At 51.4% G+C, this 17,883-nt stretch overlaps 1 protein-coding gene across 6 annotated transcripts in view; it reads right to left on the bottom strand.

The window, feature by feature from the left end:
- Positions 1-17,883, bottom strand: part of CELF6 (CUGBP Elav-like family member 6) — a 213,277-nt gene that overhangs the window by 179,391 nt on the left and 16,003 nt on the right. The window lies entirely within an intron of this gene.

Below are 17,883 nucleotides of genomic sequence, written 5' to 3' on the forward strand. Positions count from 1 at the left end.
TTCGCTTAAGGCAAAAAACTGTTCTGAAGACGTATACGGGAGAAGCTGTGCCCATGTTGGGCACTATTGATGTTAAGGTGGAGCTCAATGGACAGGCTGCTAAATTGCCACTGTTTGTGGTGAGAGGTAACTACCCAGCCTTTAATGGGTAGGTCTTGGCTTGGGAAGATTCAGCTGAACTGGGCAGAAGTGCACCGGATGACTAAAGAAGAAACCAGTCTAACCCCTATACTAAGGAACATGCTGCTGTTTTTGGAGATGATTTGGGAAGTATGAAGGGAATCACTGTGACATTGAACATTAAACCTGACAGTCCACCAAAATATCTGAAAGCCCGAACTGTGCCATATGCCATCAGGCCAAAAGTTGAAGCAGACCTGGAGCGCCTGGTCACCAATGGAGTCCTAATACCAGTTACCCATAGCTCATGGGCCACTCCTATCGTTCCAATAGTGAAGAAAGATGGCTCTCTCTCCGGATTTGCGGTGATTTTAAAGTCACTGTCAACCCAGTGTTGTGTGCAGAGCAATACCCGCTTCCCCGCATCGATGACCTCTTCGCAGGCCTGGCTGGGGGACAAAGTTCAGTAAGATTGATCTGAGTCAAGCATATTTACAGATGCACGTCGATTGAAAAGCAGTCCCAAGAGCTGTTGACTATTGTGACTCATAAGGGCTTTATCGAACTGTCGCCTAGTCCCTTCGGAAGCAATCCTGTGCTGTTCAGAAGTTTTGTAGGACTATAGGGTGATACCTCTTACAGGGGCCTGCATCGACGAAGTCGGTACCCTTCGAATAACGTCTGCTCCTCCAAACCTCTGTTCCTTAGAGGGCTATGGACCAGATCTTGTGTGGCTTGTCAGGATGTTCAGTGGCTTGTCAGGAGTTCTGGATGATATCCTGGTCACTGGAAGGAATGAAGAGGATCACTTAAAGAATTTAGAGGCTACCCTACAAAGACTGGAAGAGTATGGCCTACGAGTTCGCAAAGACAAGTGTGAATTCTTCAAGCCCTCTGTTGAATATTTGGGACACATCATTGATTCTGCAGGTCTTCATAAGGCCCCTGCAAAAGTTAAAGCTATTGTGGAGGCTCCCCCACCTCGAAATGTAAGCCAGCTGCTGCTCGTTTCTAGGACTACTGAACTATTATGGAAAGTTCATCTCACAGTTAGCCACACTGCTAAACCACTTCATGAGCTCCTTGGGCAGAACAAGGCCTGGAAGTGGACTGAAGCCTGTGATGTTGCATTTAACAAAGCTAAGGATGCATTGCTAAATTCTGAAGTTCTAACGCACTTGATCCATCCTTACCCCTACAATTGGCCTGCGATGCCTCCCTATTGGTAGTGGAGCAGTCGTGTCACACATTATGCCTTCAGGAGAAGAGGACTATTGCTTTTGCTTCACGCACTCTAAGCAGAGCAGAAACTAACTACCCAATTCGAAAAGTGAGGCATTAGGAATTGTTTTTGGAATTTGGGAAGTTTCATCAGTACCTGTTTGGCGGAAGTTTACTCTTCTCACAGACCATCGACCTCTGACGGTCAATTTTTGACCCTACACAGGCATTCCCCATTAGCTGCTAGTCGTATGCAACATTGGGTATTGTTACTTTCAGCACACACATATGAAATCAAATCGAAATCTACTCTGCATGGCAAATGCAGATGGCCTCTCAAGGTTGCCTTTGCCAGTCAAACATCAAGATAGTGCCAAAAGGAAATCTTCTGTTTGAACAGGTAGAGATACACCCATCACTGCTACTTCAGATAAAGAAGGCAAGCTCGCATTTGACCCAGTATATGTCCCAAGTTATGACCTGGTGTATGCGTGAAAAATCTCGACAAATCTCTCCAGTCTTACCGACCTTGTTACCTACATGTCCAGGAGGACGGAGTTATAGTCCAAATCTGGTTGTTTGTTGTGGGGGAGACGTGTCATTACTCCATCACCACTGAGATCACAGATGTAGAACAGCTACATTCCCGGTCACTGTGGAATAGGGCGCATGAAGGAATTGCACAAAGCTATTTTGGTGGCCTGGATTGGACAGTGCTATTGAAGAGAAGGCAAAGCTTGTATGTCATGTCAGGGTGTGAGGAATGCACCCCAGTGGCACCCCTACACCCATGGGACTGGCCTGAAAACCCGTGACAACGCATTCACATTGACTTTGCTGGCCCCTTGAAGGAAGCATGTTCTTGATGGCAGTAGATGCCCATTTTAAATGGCCAGAAGTCTCTATAAATGCAGTCCACTACTGCAGAGAGTACTATCCAAAAACTACGAGGACTCTTTAGTCTCGTTCGGTCTGCCAGAACAACTGTGAACGACAACGGACCGCAGTTCATCTCTCAAGAGTTTCAATTTTATGAAGGCAAATGGGATACACCACATCACGTCAGCACCATATCATCCATCCACCAACGGATTAGCTGAAAGATTTGTGCAGACATGAAACTACGCTTTGAAATCAGCAAGGGACCACACTCCTTTCAAAAGTGTCTGATACCTTCTTACTTTCCTACAGAAAACACACCTCAATGCTTACACCCAGCATCTCCAGCCTTTCTAATGATGGGATGACAGCTGCGCACTTGCTTTGATCTGCTGAAACCTTCTGAATCCGAATTGTGGCAACATCAGCAGCAATACCAAGTCATCAGATGGGCACTCAGAGCAAAAGACCAAACCTTTGGCCCGGGACAGCCAGTTTTGCATAGGAATTATACTTCCAGACCTAAATGGGTCCCTGCCACGATCATCATTCAAACAGGACCTGTTTCCTACACACAGTCGGACTGCAGAGAATCTTACCTGCAGCGACTGTAGATCAGCTGTTGCCAGGTCATGCCAGTCCTCAGGACACATCTGCAGTTGAGTGTCTGACTTCACTCTTCTGGCGAGAACCGAATCACGAATCACCTGTTCCTGACTGTTCTCCTCCATTACTGCCAGCGGCTGAGATACCCCTTTGCCCAGCACGAGCTGATACCACCTCACCTGTTCATGCTGCGGACCTAAGCCCGTGGTACTTTCGGGTGCAACAACACCAGAAGTTCACCGTAATCCACCTAGAGACAGAAAGCCGTCTCCTCGGCTGATCTTTAGCTAGGGCGAACTCACGGTTATGGGGCAAAAATATCCCAGGGTTTAGCTGAGAATGGAGGCAGTCTACCTCCTCTCTCTAGCCTAGTATGTGTTTTATTAGGGATGTTCTTATGGGGGGAGGAATATGTTGTGATTTGGTTGTCATGGTTTTTGTTCCTGTGGCAACTGAGTAGATTATTAGGGGATAGCCAGCCAGTTTCGGCCAGTTGGGTGAGCTCTGTGTCTGGAAATAAATGGTAGTTTTTTTAGCTGTCTGCTGTCTGGCCTTTGTGATTCTTTCCTAAACTGGCTGCCCCAAGATATAACATCGTGGTCCTGCCTGAGGCTGTGCTTGCCACAGGCTCTGTGGGGTGCTGCGAGAGCCACAGGAGGGCCCCTTCCTCTGGTGAACTGTGATACATGAAGGGGGTAGTAGCTTCTTTGATGGACACCTAGCCAGCCAGTTAGCTGTAAAATCTGTAAATCCCTCTTGGTCTCTTCTCTGCTTGCTTTACCTGTGAAGGTTAACAAGCCCACAGGTAAAAAAAAAAAGAGGAGTCAGTGCCTGACCAAAGAGATTTTACCGCTAACTGGCTGCTGGGTGTTCGTCAAAGGGAGCTACTTCCCTCCCTTCATGTATACAGAATCTCCCTCCATCACAGACCTGGCAGAATTCTGGGGCCCCAGCCCGCTCCATCGGGAGAGGACGGGACTGTCCGTGGCACGCCGCATGCTAATGCACTTCCACTCTGGACTGAGCCAAGTGAGCTCCCTCTTCCCAGAGCGCCAGTCAGGAACTGTCATAAATGGATAGGTAAGTAAGGTTAAGTTTCTTTTACCTGAAAGGGTAACCGAACACACTGACGAGGACCAATCAGGAACTGGATTGTTTAAATCAGGGGCGGGAATTTGTATACTTCGGGTCTTTGTTGTTTTCTTAGCTATGAGGAACAAGTCTTCTTCTAATTCTCTCCTAATACTTCTTCTAAACATCTGTAAGTACCCAGGAACCGCAAAGTAATCAGCTATGATGGTCTTTGGGTGTGTATTTACCTGTATGTTAATTTGTTGTGTGGTTTAATTGGGCTATCTTTTAAATCAGACTGTTTCTTTATATTTTCTTTAAGCAAGAGCCTGTATTGAGTTTCTTATGCAAGATGATTGTTTTATATTTTCTTTCTTTTTTCATATAAGTTTTCTTTTAAACCTTGTGAAAGTTCTTTTCCTAGGGAGGCAAAGGGAAAGCCAGGCTGTGGGCTATATTTCCTATTTGGGTCCAGGGAAAGAGCAGACTACGGGGAAAGAGACGAAGATTCTCTCTGTTCTCTGGTGGTTACAGTTTTCCCTCGTTCCTGAAGCAAGGGGGTGGCAGAGCCCAGCTGTGGTATGCATCTCCATTGTCCTGAGGAAAGCAGAAAAAGCTGGTTTCTTGGTCACACAGGTTAGCCGCGAGGCAAGCCTGAGAAGGAAGGGAAGGGTTATTTCCCCTGCTTTTAGCATCCAAGGGATTGGGAATCTGGGTGTCCCACCAAGGGGGTTGGGGACACCAGAGAGAGGAAAGGGGGATCAGGCCCCATAGATTAATTCTCTGATCTGGTGCAGCGAGAATATCCAGCAGCGAGAATATCCAAGCTGGTAGTGAGCTTGGGGGAGTTTCAGGTAAGCCCCCAAACTTTGGACGCAAAAGTCCAGATTTGGGACAGGACCAGACTGGTGGACCCTAAAGTCCAGGTCTAGAACGCGCCTCTCACTATTCAGCCTCCTTCACTCAACCCCACCCCCCAGCTCCCAGCATGACCCATTGGTCCCCCTTTCTGCTGATGGCCCTTATATCCATCACTTACACCATGCCTTTCCCCCCAGAACCCAGCAGGAGCTGCAGCATCCCCCCAGTTGCACACATGGGGAAAATGAGGCCAGAGAAGGGCCACGACTGGCCCTGGGTGGCACAGACAGTGTCAGGAATGGAACGCAAGTCTCCCTGTTCTAAGCACTCCCTGGTGCTGCCTCACTACCCCAAGCAATGACCATGAGCTGGTGAAATGAATGGGAGCCCACGTGCCATGGGCGCCTGCTCTGCAGCCTGCTGGGGGTTGCAGCTGGTCACTTGGGGCACTGGGAGGAGTGTGGCACTGGAGGCCATTGGCAGAGGCGGCCTTAGCAACCAAAGCACCTACAGCATTTTCCTTAGCAACAGCGTGTCTGGCACTGCGCTCTGAGGGATGGTGTTAGACAGGGGATGGGGTCTGGGCATCTCTAGAGCCCACAAGGGGGCGGCGCTTACACTACGAAATCATGGTATCTGGCACGTGCTGTTACAGCTCAGGGCAACTGCACCTGTATCTTCTGGCAGTGGTCAATACCTGCCCTCAGGCACTCAGTTTGCTGGGTGCAGATCTGTACCTCACTCCCTTCTGAGCAGGGTATTTCCAGGCTACACAGTCCCCTGCCTTCACTGTGTATTTCTAGCACAGACAGGCTGCCCAAAGAGACAGGTCAGTTTCTCCTCAGAGACTGCTGGATTGATTGCCACAGCTAAAAGCTACCGCTCTCAGCCAGCCCATTTTAGTCTTCAGGTAGAAAGCATCAGAGAAACACTACAAGAACCTACAAGCACGCTGATAAGCTCATCGGGGTCACCTGACCATGGCGGGCCCAGTCCCTGCAACCCTCCTCTCAGGATTGGGGCCCTCTGTGGGCCAGCAGTCCTGTTCCTTCGCTGGGCCAGGAAGAAGGCCCTGAGCCTGTTTAAACGCTAGCTATTCATCCAAAAGACTTTGCTTTGCCCGGCGGTTTTTGGAAAGCCTGGTTTGACCCAACCTATTCAAATCTCCCCCGGGGGTGGCCTCCCAGGCTGATGACAGATGTTCACAAGCCTCCCGGCTCCTGACTGGAGAAGGTGCATGCAATGCCACATAACACAGACACAACTGCACCGGGCCCCTAAGGGGTTAACCCAAATTCGGTCCAGGTTAATGTCCTTCCCTCTTGTTGATCTGAATGTCCAGGACACTGGCAGCATGTCACAGCTCTCCCAACTGGCTAAGAATCCCCAACCCAGGGGAAAATACTCCAGCAGCTTCTCACCCCCACCCCATTATCCTGCTAAACCAAACCCAGAGATAACGGGGGCCGGGGGAGCTGGTCAGATCTGTCTCCGCTCCCCACTCTGCCAGAGCCGTGGATGGCATGGGAACTATTCATTCCTTCCAGCTCCCTTCCCAGCCCAGCTTCCCCTGTGCTCAGCCAGCAGGGCCAGTCTGCAGGGATCCAACAGCAGCCACACAGGGACACCTGGATGGGGGAGCTAGTCTGTAAAGGGACACTCCCTGCCTACCTGCTTTGGGTAGGAACATTGCTGGCAGAAGGGGGCCAGCCCCCTGGATCAGAAAAGGTGAAAGTCAGAGCTGGAGGGGTGGGGACAGGGGAAGATGCAAGAATCAGGGATGCAGTCCAGTATGGCTAGTGAATGGCCCTGCATCTAGCCAGCCTTGTGTGTGTGTTTGTGTATGTGAGAGAGAGAGAGAAAGAGAGAGAGAGCTGTTGTATACTCCCACCCCAATGCATGGTGCAGGGCTAGACTCCCACCCCCCCCACCCCATCTCCCAGACACACCGGTGTAAATCAGGAATAACTACACTGGAGTCAATAGCATCAGATTCTCATGTTCCAGAGCAGTTACCCAAGGCAAGTGCCCCACCCCCTGCCTCAGCTGGCTCTGTGGTGGGGTTAGCCTGCCTCCCAGCTGGGGAGCCTCTAGGACCCCATGGCTGAATGCCTGACTTCTGTCCAGCAACCTCTCTTTGCCCTAGCTGACTCTGGGTACGGCGTCCCCTCCGCAGAGCTGTTGTCCAGCTCACAAAGGAGCATTGCATGCTGGGAGCCAGTCCCCACAGTCCACACCTGTGTGTACACAGGGGCCCTCTTCGGCTCTATTTGCCCTACTGATGCAGCACCCTCCCCTGATTCTTACAACCATGCTTAATCCCTCTCAGATCTGAGGTGCTCGGGCCCACTGAAGTCAAGAACTGGCTCTGCGTAGACTCTGCTGGGTTTTGGATCAGGTCAGGGGGAGGGGATAGATCAGGCCTGCGAGACTCAGCGGGAGTGCTGGGGAGGAGAGGAGGAGCAGAGCCCATGGAATAAACTCGCCCTGTGAAAGGACCCCACTTCGCACCCTGCTCGCCAGATGCTGAGCAACAATTGATAGTCAGCACCAGTCCCCGGGCACCCCTGCTGAAGGGCCAGTCCACCAGGGCACGCACACAAAAAGAAATCGTAATATAGGAGAGGAATCTAATCAGAGACCGGGAGCTCTGGTCCGGAGGCAGTTTCCGGGCACCAATTCACAGTATTTTTCCTCAAACAGCCAGCGCCTGCTAAAGGGAGGACCACTGCAGGGTTTAGATCCCCTGGTTTGCTTATTAAAAAGAGGGCATGAAATCTAATCTGCACAGACATGTAAAGAACTAACGCGCAGCCCTGCTAGTCCCCAGCTTCTCAGCCGATCTCCAGTTGCCGGCATCTGCAGACATCTCCAGAGAGCTGCATGCTCTGAGCTCACCCCAGAAAGAATCTTTAATCCCTACCTTTATTCCTGCATTTCTAAGCGCATCCCCGGTGCACGGTGCTGCTACACTCAGACCAGTAGCTGTGACAGCGGACCTCCAGGCTGCTCTGCCATCATCCTCACTTCGCACATGCTCATTCCAGACACCCACACTTAAAGGGAATATGCACAATACTGCAAACCCACCCAGGCACGGAGTTTGCCAGGGCTCAGCTGCCCCTGTTAAAAACCACAATCAAAACTGTGGAGTACAAGCAGCCATTTTGACAGAGGCTGGAAGAGGCTCATTTAAAGTGGAACGGCAGGGTGGATTCAGGCCAGCTTTCTGAGCTCAGGATATCGGGTACTCAGCAGAAAAAGGCTGGAAAACCTGACTTATAGTGAGAGACTGAAGAAGCTCTGACTAATTCACTGAACCAACAGAAGGTTAAGGGATGACTTGATCAGGGTCTGTAAGTATCTATGTTGGGAACAAAAACTTGACAATGGGCTCTTCAATCTAGCGGACAAAGGCATAACAAGATTCAAGTTGAAGCCAGACAAATTCAGATTGAAAGTTAGGCGTGAATGTTTAACGGAGGATAATTAACCACTGAGATAACTGACCAAGGCTGGGGTGGATTCTCCATCACGGGCAATTTTCAAATCAAAATGTGGATGTTTTTCTAAAAGATCATCTCTAGTTCAAGCAGGGTTTAATTCAGGGAAGTACTCCGGCACGCGCTGTGCAGGAGATCAGCCCAGATGATCACAATGGTCCCTGCTGACCCTGGAACATATAAGAGCAGGTTTGCTAACCAGCTTCCCCTGTTCCCACCCTGTGAAATCCTCTTGGTGCTGCCTGATATAGGGAAATCATCCTGGAGCAAGCCAACATAAGTCCCGGGGACCCCCTAGTTAACTCAGCAAAGGATGGCAAGGGGGCATCTCCCCTCCCCACCTTTAAAACAAAAGGGAGAGGAATTTTTCTGTTCAATCTTTGACTCAAAGCAGCAGCAGCACCATTTTCACCGAGCTCTCCAAAAGCTAGAATGTTTCAGCTTGAAATGTGACCAGCTGAGAAAGGTCTGCTCATCTGGCACATGTATGCACCTCGATCCGTGTTGCAGCAGCCGAACTCAGACACCCTTCACAGGTGACTGTGGGCACTCCGGCCCATGCCACACAAATCAAACTTGGGATGCTGCCTGGCTTTGATTACTGACAAATACCTGCTCCCTCTGGCTAATCGGAGCTGGAAGAAGGCTTGAGGCACTGCCCAGATCTCAGGTGACAAGGGTTCAATTCCTTGCTCTGCTACAGGCTCCCCTGAGCAAGTGACTTAGCCACTCTGTGCCTCAGTTTCCCCCTCTGGAAGCTGGGGACAATGATACTTCCTGCCCTGTCTGTATATTTAGATTGTAAGCTCTTTGGGGCAGCCGCTGTGTCACAGGATATGCTGCACTGTAGCACTCCCTGTAGCTGGCTGATCATGGGGCTGCAGGCACACCCTAACTCAGTTTCCCCTCAGCAGGATTTTCTGTGTCTCCCAGGGATTCACAGAGCACAGCCCCTTCAGAGTTCAGTCCCCTTCCATGGTAATCAGGTTTTTCCACCCTGCTTAGGCTGCCTACAGCCTGCCCTCTGGGCTCTGTTCCCAGCCCCTCTAGGTTACCTTTGAATCGCCTCCCTAGGTAGGGCACTGACTCCTAGACTGCTTCCCTAGAGTCCTTCCTGGGCTTTCAACAGGAATTCAACTTGCTTCCTGTGGGTCCTTCTCTAAGCTGGGTTTTCTGCCCTTTGCTGAAGTCCAGGTGTTTCAGGCTGTCACCCACCTCCATTAGTCCTGCCCCTGAGACTGGGAGGCAGCTAATTATGGAACAAGTGGGGCTGACTGAACAGGGCTAGCCAGCTCCAGGCCACACTGTCTGTGTCCGTCCAGCGCTCAGCCCTGATCTGTGCTGGCACCTCTGTGGGTATGTCTACACTACAAACAACATCATTCCCGCAGCAGTGAGTTACAGCCATGTCTTCGGGCTCAGGCTTGCTGGGCTCACATTATGGCACTAAGATGTGCTGTGCAGATGTTCCTGGTTGGGCTCAGAGACTAACCCCCTGGCCAGGTGTCAGAGCCTGCGTAGGAATTTTTAGCACCAGATCATCAGCCCACCTCTATAGGCCAGGGTCAGAGAGTCAGTGCCGCCCGCCGGAGCTTTTTGCAGTAGAGATGTACCCTGTGTGCCAGAGGAATAGCATTGGAGCCTTTCACCACAGGAACCTAGCTCTGCAGCTCAGCTGTGGAGCGGCTCAGAATCGCCTCCTCTGACAGCTCTTGGGGGCCCCTCATGGCTGATGAGTTGGTGGCTCTCAGCCTGTGCTCCCCGTGGTAGCCCCAGCTGAGAAGCCAAGGACAGAACAGGTTATGGGAGGCCAAACTTCCCTCCCAGCCTCACAGACAGTCCCTCCAGGTCAGGCATGAGGCAGTGTCCGCTGCTTCTAGCCATGCAGTACCTGCTCCAGGGCTGACAACCAAGCAGCACTCTAATCTCCTGTCATCCTGCGCTTCCTCATCTCCCAGCTCAGCAGTGTTCGGCACTCCCACCCCTGCAGCATGTGTTCCAGCCAGCTTGGCTGCCATACCCTCCGCTCCATCCCTGGCATCGCAACTAGGCCATGGGCTGGGGCTGGATATTGTCACGAGCCCTTACAGTGGGCATGGAGCACTGACTGCATCAAGCACCAGCACCCTGCTCACTGCTAGCCCTGCCTTCCCCTCAGGGCATTTCATCTTAGCGTCCGGTCTGAGCCCCCCAAAGTCACTGCAGCAGTGACATGGGCATCACACTCCCGACGTTTGCCTCTCACGCTATTGATCCCCAGGGTGCTTCCCTCGCCTAGCAGCATCAAGCAAACACCTGCCCACACAGACTTAAAGAACAAGCGCCCACCGGGCCTGGCTGTCTGATGCTTGCAATTTCCTTCCCACACGGCATGTGGGTCCTGCGTGTTTCCAAGGCAACATCGGCAGTGCACACTCGTGCTGGGCACGAGGAACGTCTGTAATTAGGTCCCTGGCCCCAGCTGTCAATCCCCATTTAACAGCCTCCCATTTAACTCCTGGCTGCAGTAATTAGGGTTTACTAAACAGAATGTCAGGCAATTAGAACAGCAGGTCAATAGCTCTCCATGCAGCCTCTCTTCAAGCAGGATGTAGGGCTCAGTTGGCAAGACCCACCCAGATTAGGAACTGGTGGGGAGCAAAGCTCTCACCTGCCGTGTGGGAGAGACCTCGCTGGAGTCCGCAGAGCTGAGTGTTTGCAGCTCTTTCCTCTTGGACTGGGTTCTTAGCCCACTTCCCCAGCTAAGACGCAGCAGGTTGTGTTGACACTTGGGCCAGAAACTCCATGGCTCACCCGGACGCTAGGAGTTCTGATGGCAATCCAATACGTGGCCCTGGCCTCATGGACCTGGTGCTAGGGGGCGCTGTGCTGCTGGGGAGATTATGGCACTCTTTTGCAAGGAGGGGGTGCAGCTCCTGGTATCCCCTGGCCATGGTCCATACATGGCCTCCCTAGCAAAATTTCTCCTGAGCTTCTAGCTAGTGGCAGGCTTCCTCGCCCAAGCTAGTGTGCAGTGTTGCTAGGTGCATTTAAACAGATGGTGAGTTCCTCCCCAGCTCAATATCCAGCAAGACCACATTAAGGACCTAGCCAGAGATGGCCCCAGGACACACTCAACTGGACAGGAGGCCCCCGCCCTATGGGATTTGCCATGGTGATGATGAGCTCCACTCCAGAGATGATTGCATTTCCATGGTAGGAGAACTGATGTACGGCATGTGCAGCACGAGGTGGGAAAGCTGCTCGAGACAAGCAAGATGTTACTAGTTCTCCTTTTCTTCCTGCCCTTGTTGGCCGCTCCCCCTCCTCCTCAGGGCGGGGTTAATGACCCCTCCCTACTGGGGAAAGTGGAAAAGGCAGAGAAACAAGGAAGCAAAAGATTTTTCATTTTTGCCTTAAGTTTATTTTCCCAACACAGAAAATTAAAATGGACTCTGGGAAGTTGGGGGAGGAACCTAGTACTGCACTACCAAGAGGGCAAAATCTCTAGGGCAGAGAGGTGGATTCTTACCTAGGATTAATGCAGGAGAGTTTAGGTTGGCCAGCTAGCTGCCACTGAAGAGCCTGAAGGGACGGCATAAAGTCTTGCCTAATCACCTGCCCCCCAGTGGCTGGATACAGCAGAGAAGAGTGGAGGCAGGTGCGGGGAGCAAGGAATAGCTGGGTCTCTCTGAATATCTATTAGGGAAGTCAAAGGTCACTCAAGAGGATTTGCATCTCCCTAATTCTCACCGCACTCTCCTGTCAGTTCCATCGCCCTCCTGGGCTCACTGATCCTCCAGCATGGCCCAATCTGGCACCTGGTTCAGAATCTGGCCCCTGGGAACTGAAATCTAGAAGTCCCATCAGGGGCTGGGGGAGGGAGAAAGGACAGAGAGGTGTGGGAAGGGAGCTGGAAGCCCTGCCTGAGGTTGGCCGATAGGCTCTGTGCTGGCACCCTGTACCCCGCAGGTGCCTAAGGGGAGTAGAGGCCTGGGAGCACTGCTCACAATGCTCCAAGCTGCTCTGCCACTCTCCACAGACACTTGCCTCACCTGGCTGAGGATCAAGGCGGTGCCATCCAGCAGGCATCCTGAGCGCAGCAGTGGTGCAATTAGCGCTGCCCCTAGAGGGCGCTCAGAGCCCTTCCAGAGAACAGTAGCTCAGACCTACTCCCAGTCCCTGGTTCCTAGCCCCGACCCCCTTCACCTCCCCAGTCCCGTCCCAGACCCTCACCCTCACTGCTCTTGTCTCTTACCATGTCCCCTGCCCCTTCCTTCCCCCACTGAGAGGAGAGGGTACGAAGAACCAAACCAAGGCCCAGAGCAATTAACACTTTCCCCAGGAGGTTCCCAAAGCGCAACTGGGCAGCCTCACTGCAGAGTTCCCCACATCTTCCACAGCCCACAAGGGCTGCTTCCTGCATCCAAACCTTCACGGATCCATCTGCATGGCTGATGTTCTACTGTCTTCCCCGCTCTACCCAGCTGCCTTCAGCCCTGGCTCAAAATGTCCGCCTCTGATGTCAGCCAAGCACGCCCCATGCCAGGAAAGGCTCAGGGCTTGGCCAAAGAAGTAGAATTACAGAGACAGTTTAACTGTCCCAGAGAAAGTGACTCCTGAGTCCTTCACCACTCTTCCTCCAGCTGCAAAGCAGAGAGACAGACAGGGAGCTGCAGAGCAAGCCACAGGTGAAATAAGCAGGATCTAACAAAATCCAGAACAATGGTTTCATGCCCTTAGTACACTACTGAGCCTGTGAAGCTATGATCAGTCCCTAATCAGGCAAATGAGCCAGAATCCACTTTCGGCAGGTAGCCAATGAGAACCAGCTCTGGCTTTCTTGGTGACAGACTCAGGTGCTGTGGCTGAATCATTTAGAACAGATCATAGAATCATAGAATATCAGGGTTGTAAGGGACCTCAGGAGGTCATCTAGTCCAACCCCCTGCTCAAAGCAGGACCAATCCCCAACTAAATCATCCCAGACAGAGCTTTGTCAAGCCTGACCTTAAAAACCTCTAAGGAAGGAGATTCACTACCTTCCTGGGTAACCCATTCCAGTGCTTCACCACCCTTCTAATGCAAAAGTTGTTTTTTTCCTAATATAAAACCTAACCTTCCCCACTGCAACTTGAGGCCATTACTCCTTGTTCTGTCATCTGGTACCACTGAGAACAGTCTAGATCCATCCTCTTTGGAATCCTCTTTCAGGTAAAAGCAGCTATCAAATTCCCCCTCACATTCTTCTCTTCTCGTCTGCAGACTAAATAATCCTAGTTCCCTCAGCCTCTCCTCATAAGTCATGTGCTCCAGCCCCCTAATCATTTTTGTTGTCCTCCACTGGACTCTTTCCAATTTTTCCATATCCTTCTTGTAGTGTGGGCCCAAAACTGGACACAGTACTCCAGATGAGGCCCCACCAATGCCAAACAGAGAGGAATGATCACATCCCTTGATCTGCTGGCAAAGCCATTAGCCTTCTTGGCAACAAGGGNCTGGCAATGCCCCTACTTATACAGCCCAAAATGTCATTAGCCTTCTTGGCAGCAAGGGCACACTACTGACTCATATCCAGCTTCTCGTCCACTGTAATCCCCAGGTCCTTTTCCTTTCCTCAACTCATGCCATTGGGGTTTGTGTTCCTGGAGCTGCCCCGGCTTTCCTCCAATAGAGGCATTATTTGAAATAATTCCTATCCACAAACACTCTTTGGTTTGTTCTTTGTCAGCATGTGAAACTCCAGCTGTTCTGATTGGAGGTGGAGGAGACTCGGTGTTTCTCTTCTCTGATAGGAGGAGGGGAGCTCCCGGAATCTGGTTTCTGCTACAAACCTTCTGGGTGACAAGCCCGGACAGAGTTCTCCTCCATTTGTTAACAACTGGGTGCTCCTGTGAACACAGGACCTGCCCGACTGGACTGGACTCAAGGCCCAACTAGCCCATATCCTGTCTCTGACAGTAACCAGCACCAGCACCTCAGAGGAAGGTGCAAAAAAACACACGACAGGCAGATGTGGGATAATCTCACCTCCCACTCCCCCAAGGTCTCACCATGAACTCTAATAGTTTGGTAAAGCCTTGATGCATGAGGTATAATCTCCTTTCCAAAATTATTGTTGTCACTAATTATGTTAACTCTGGGGTACAGCCTCATCGACTTAGAGTGCCCCCTTGCAGCAAGACCCAGCATTACAGGGCTCTGCCTCAGTATCTCCACAGTTACCTTTGCCCTCCTCCCGCCACAGAGGTGACTTGCTGCAGTGACTTGGCCCTCCAGCTAAGTCACTACCAAAAGTCCCATTCATGGACATTTCTCCCCCTCCAGCTCTAGGTACAAGCGAACTGCTCCTATCCTTATTATTTAATATCGATATTCCCAGAGTGCCCAGTTATACTCAGCAATTTATAGCCAGAGAGGCAGACTCGCCCCCCACCCTCCAGCCCCGCAAAGAGCTCACAACGCAAAATACCTTTGGGGCAGTCATTTTAACCATGCACTTACCAGCATTCAAGAATCTCCCAGCACTTTGCAAATAGTCAATAATGAAACCTCATCACTCTCTCATCAGGGAGCCCCTCCCCCTGTTTTACAGATGGGGAAACTGAGGCACAGATCGATTGTGTGACTTGCACAAGGCCAGAGAGCAAATGAATGTTTATAGCATTGCACTCCAGGCAGTCTACTGAGCAGAGATGGAAAGGATAGCATGGATGAACAATACCCTTAGTGATCTTGGATGCAGGCGACAGGGTGAGGAGTATGTGATGAGCACAAAAACTTAACACCATCATGGAGAAAGAAGCTACCCCTGGTGACATAGGCATGTATTACATGTCTCCATGGCAGGGGTCACTGGGTGGTGAACTGATGGGTTTTCTAAGCATGCAAGCAGTCTTGGAAGAATTGCTGCATCGCTGTTGGTTTTGTGATGTAAGTTCTGTTTTGGGGAGCTGTGGCAAATAGCATAGGAGTTTGTGCCGTGCCTTGAGCTCTTTAATCAGAGTTAATTCTTGCAGCAGAGCTGTCCCCTGGGCACCAGGCATTGAAGTTTGGGCCACGATTACAGAGAGGGGACTGCCTGCATGCTGCATGGGACCACCTCTCTTTCAGGACGGCTGCATGAAGTGTAAACACACAAGCTGTACTAGGAATACAGCCAGACTCCACCTCATCATTTCTCCTCTGATGAAAAGCCGACCTGCAAGACCCCAACATTAGTTACTGCTGGGCAGAGGACAACAACATACAGAAGCTACACTCACCATGCAAGCCACATGCTCAGGGTTTAGCTGATCACCATATTTGGGGTCCGGAAGGAATTCCTCCAGGGGCTTTTCCCCCCGGGTTTTTTTCACCTTCCTCTGCAGCGTGGGGCACGGGTCACTTGCTGGACGATTCTCTGCACCTTAAAGTCTTTAAACCATGATTTGAGGACTTCAATGGCTCAGACACAGGTTTGATACAGGAGTGGGTGGGTGAGATTCTGTGGCCTGCACTCTGCAGGACGTCAGACTTAGATGATCATAATGGTCCCTTCTGACCTTAAAGTCTATGATTTTATGATTCTATGAACTGCAACACCACACCTGGCTTGAACTCAACCCTCTGTTCCAAAAGCTTCCCTTCCTTACCACCACCACGTGAACTACAGATGAATCTCTTAGCAGTACTGAGGCTATGACACACAGTTGAGCACTGCTGATTGAAGCCAGTAGATGGCAGTGTTGCACTGGCACACTAGAGAGAACATATGAACTTTGAGCTGCTCATTATAGGCTTGTCTTCTCTACACTCTATAATCATGTTTAACACATGTTAACAAGGCACAAGACTGGTGGGGCAGAGGGGTAAGGAGACCCAGCTGCTATTCCCAGCTCTTCCATTTGACTTCCTATGGGAGCAACTCACAAGCCCACTGTGTGCCTCAGTTTCCCCATCTGTACAATGGGGACATGGCCTACCTCATTGTGGGGCAGGGGAGGGGGGGCAAAGCTTAACTCATTCGTGTCTGTAGAGCTCTGCAAGTCCTCAGAGGGAAGGTAGCATAGATGAGTGAGCTGCTGTTATTCCTGCCCCCTGTGTCATCTCATGAATCCCTGTACCTCTCTTAGCTGCACTCAGAATGAATCCTCTTAACTCCAGCCAAAGCCTGACAAGGTGGAGCGAGATCCTTGCAACAGTTCCCATCTTAGCCTGGGCTGGACACTTTGCATGTATCAAGGAAGAAGGTTCATAGAGAGAGCACCCCTATGTTCAGATGCTGCCTGCGCTGAATGCACCAGCACTGCCTTGGGCTGGAGAGCTCAGGAGAACATCTCTGTCCTCCCTGCACAGTGGCCCGGTCACAGATACAGGTTGATGAAGATGCTACGGCCTTAGCTAACAGAGCTGACTGCTTTCTCGTGAGGTTCCAGGTCTGATGCCCACCGCCGACAACCCAACCGGGAGTGCGGTGGTACGCACACAGCTTCTCTGCTCTCCACTGCAGCTGAGGACTATGCCAGCTTAGTCTTCCCAGCATCACATCCTAAGGGCCTTGGGAACAGGCTAAGCCGAGTGGAACTGGACCTCCTGTTCCCACCAAACCTCCCCCATTGGGTCCTAGCCAAATCACCGTATCTTATCCCCTTCTCTCCCCACAAGTGAGAGAAGGCCCCCAGGGCCAGGCTGAGTGGAGAATGTGACCACAGGGAGGCGAGAGCTGCCCCAAGGAACATGCTACCCTACCCCCTCAGTCCATTTCAAATCAGCAGTGTTATTTTGCTTTGGTAGTTCATATTCACACCTGGATTTCTAGGCATCTTTGCACCTCTGGGAGAGATTCACTGCTGGGCAGGGGGCCAAGGCATCAGCCGGATGTGAGCAGAGCTTTGGCCTCACGCTGGGCCCCTGCCCAGGGGCTGAGTCTCCCCTCCTCTGTAAATAAAGAGGATTCCACGCAGAAGCAGCTTGGACTCCTACAAGCTGAAATCCAGGTTTTCTTGCATCCTGGATTGGGCCCGGGCAGGGTGAATCTCCCCAGCACATATAGGAAGGAAAATTACATAACAGCCCCAGCGCTTCTCAGGTGTACCGGAGGCTGAAGCTACCAGGGAAGGAGCTAATGTACAATTTACAATAGCAAATGGCCAAAGGCCCAGATCCAACTTGCTCTCAGATGTGTTCTCTCCTCACAAGCAGATTCAGCTCAGGGAGGTGGAGGAGACACACCAAACCTGGATGCAACCCCACATGTCTGGGGATCTGGATTCTGCCCTCCCTGTGACATCGGCCCTGAGGCTAGCGGTCTGGCTGCCACTGAGATGCTGCTCGGTAACTGGTATGTTAGAGTAGGAGAGATGCCTCCAACCAGAGAGAAAACCCAGGGGGTTTACGCCAGGCCTCGATGAATGAAGGAAATTAACCAAAAAATAACCCCAGTGATGCCTCAGCCAGTGGAGAATTCGTAGCCCTGAAACAGCTGCGGATGCACGGGGACAGCTCCCCAGCTGGAGTAAACGGGATTTCGCAGGGCACAACACTGAGGATTTGGCTTGAACTCTGTCTACTCTGACAAATGATCCAGATCCCATATGCCAAGAAGTGAACCAAGGTTTGCCCAGATGCCACCCACCCATGTCGGGCTGCGGACTCTGCCCCA

Source organism: Chelonoidis abingdonii, chromosome 9, assembly GCF_003597395.2.
Source record: "Chelonoidis abingdonii isolate Lonesome George chromosome 9, CheloAbing_2.0, whole genome shotgun sequence".
Classification (NCBI taxonomy): domain Eukaryota; kingdom Metazoa; phylum Chordata; order Testudines; family Testudinidae; genus Chelonoidis; species Chelonoidis abingdonii.